Source organism: Mesoplodon bidens, assembly GCF_964165515.1.
Source record: "Mesoplodon bidens genome assembly, chromosome: 10".
Taxonomy (NCBI): Eukaryota; Metazoa; Chordata; class Mammalia; order Artiodactyla; family Ziphiidae; genus Mesoplodon; species Mesoplodon bidens.
In genome coordinates, this window is record NC_138172.1 from 79,917,064 (window position 1) to 79,919,788 (window position 2,725).

The following is a 2,725-nucleotide window of genomic DNA, read 5'->3' on the forward strand; positions in this document are numbered from 1 at the left end:
CGTGCGAGAGACGCGATGGACGCGCCTTGCTCTTACTGTGCAGGTCCCGAGAGCGTGGGGGCCACTCGCGCCCAGTCGTGTTGAGGACATAGAATCAGCCGCTGGAGGGGCCGCGGGCCGCGCGGGCCCTTCCCGCCCTCGGTCTCACCCTAAGGGCTAAGGCGACCGAGAAAGCCCGGTGCTCCAGTAGGTAATGGGGCGGCGCCCCGCGGGCTGCAGGCGGGAGGGGTCTCAGCGCTGCCCGAGCCCCTTTCTGCCAGCGGCCGCCCCGGGCGCCTGCTTCCCGAGGGCGAGTGGCCTAGAAATGTCCAGGGGATCGGAAGCTTCCCCCGCCTTTGCCGGTACGAAGTCTCTCCACCCTCAGGCTCCCAAAGGCGGGTGATGGGGTAGGAATTGTCTTACTGGGCTACGCAGGCTCCTTCCTCGCCCTTCGCCCTCCTCCGGGCCTTCCTTTGGCGCCCGGGCTGAGCAGAGCGCTTAGCATCTCTCACCCGCACCCCGCCTCCACGCAACGTGGAGAGAACCCACTGCCCCCTCTCCCTCCCTCACTTCTCCTTTCCTGTACGACCCCCGCCCCCTTGCTTTGGTTAGCCAGGCCTGCTACGTTTATCTGATAATTGAGTTATTAAAAGATTTGGTTTCCTTGGGCCCATAAATCAATAAACAGTGGGATTAACTCAAGAGTTTGCCTTTTAAGTCAAGGGAAACGTTTAAAGCAAGCCCCTTTGAGTCTTGTTTTCAAACTAAACAGGTGAGTTGCAGCTCTCCCCCCACCCCACCCCTGCACTCTTAAGACACTGTATCCAAGCCGCGTGCCCACTCCTAAGTGCCGGTCCCAAACCAAAAGGTAGAAAGCAAGAGTCAGGACGTGGCAGCGCTGCCCTCACACTTTCCCCTTTGCAAGTTCCTTTGGAGGTTCTAAAGGTCTCCTGACCATTCTCTGTCCAGTCCTGCCTCCTCTTGCACGTATTGTGGCTCTCCTGGAAGCAGAGAGAGAGAAAAAAAAGGGCTGTTCTGGGCGAGGATTCTCCCCTAGTTAGCTTGCTTTTTTTTTTTTTTTTCCTTCTCTCTGGCACCACATCCTTACCTTTCTCCACCCCTACATAAAGAACTGAAGAACCTTTCAAAGACCTGGCTGTTTTATTTTCTTTGGCCAAGGAAACCACTTTCTCTCAAGCAACTATTTTATATCCTATGAAAACTTCGGTCGAATGGAAAACCTGAAATACCCCAAACTTATCTACACACTGTTCCTCTGGTACAGAGCCTTACTTAAAAGGGCAACTCGTCCCTACTTAGAGTGTTTATAGGGAGTTTGTCCTCACATCTGATATCCTGTATGCGTAATACATTCTGTGGAAAGGAAATAACCTTAAACCATCTGATGTTGCCTCAAGAGCCCAAACAGTGTTCCCCCTCCTGTGCTGATGTATGTTAAATGATCAGGTTAAAAAAAATAACAAAATTCGTTTTGTTTTCTTTTAAAAAGTAGAATGAACACTGTTCTTCTTGAAATGCCGAAATCGACTCCTCTGTTGAGTTGGTCTCTAATTCACCAACATTGTTTTTGACACACAATCGAGAAATATCAATCTATTGACTCTTCAGGAGAAGAGCTCTGGAGGGTATCCATGTTAAGTTTGTACATATTTATTTATGCTTAATTTAATGGGAATGTGTAAATATGGCGAGCAGGTAGTTTGGGATTATTTATCTGTGAATCTATACCTCTGTGAATGGGTGGTTAAAAAAAAAACAAACCGCTTGACCCTAGGTAGAATCCTATCTGAATTTTTCTGTTCTTTATAGACAAGCTGTTATGGTAATGGGTAGAAATTGGTTTATTGTCCAGTGTTGACCTGATTTACATAAATAAAAAGATTGTTGTGTTTTTGTTGTGTTTTCATCTTCAGTTTCTTGAGTATAGATATTGTTTAATTCTACAGACAGAAAAAATTTATAGCCAAGAATTTTTTTTCTTTTTGTCCCCCCCATCATTGAAACACAGGTAGTGTTTTCCTTACAATAAATACAATAAATTTTGCCTCCCAGAAAAATGGACACTTTTGTTTTCACTAGAAGGTGTTTTTGATTTTTTAAAATTCCAAATTGACACTCTTCTCTCCTATTTCTAGCTGGATTTGCAATAAAAGCCCACGTTAACTGCATCTCTTGGTTTATATTGCCCTTTAAAAAAATGAGGTTGTCAAATTACTTACTTCCCAGGTTATTAAAAGACTCCGTGTCCCAGGAACGAAGGGCCTCTGGGTCCAAGTCAAAGATGATGCTCCCTTCATGTTGCTGGTGGGATGGCATTCTGCCATGATGTCTTTGACGGAGATGGTGCAGGAGAGAAGCCCACAGGGCCAGGTATGGGCTCCTGCACCCCACACCTTGGGATCTGGGGGAGTTAACTGGCTCATTTCAGGACTGAACCCAACCCTGACCTCACCAGAAGTGCAAGGCCTTCCATAAACAAATGAGGAAAAGCTCCCTTGACCAGAGGAGGAAAGAGGCTGTCTTAGGAGGTTTCCTACCTTAGGCTCAGAGGATGCCCAGGGAAGCCAGAGCTTTTCTCATTTGGGTTAATGGGCTGCAGCCCAGCCCTAATGGGCTGCAGTGATCAAACATCTTCTCAATCTGTATTTCATCCCAAGGCTTGGGTGTCTTCCCTGAGGCTAGGAAAGTAAATCCGTCCAAGCTGTTAAACGGTATGCACGAGTCA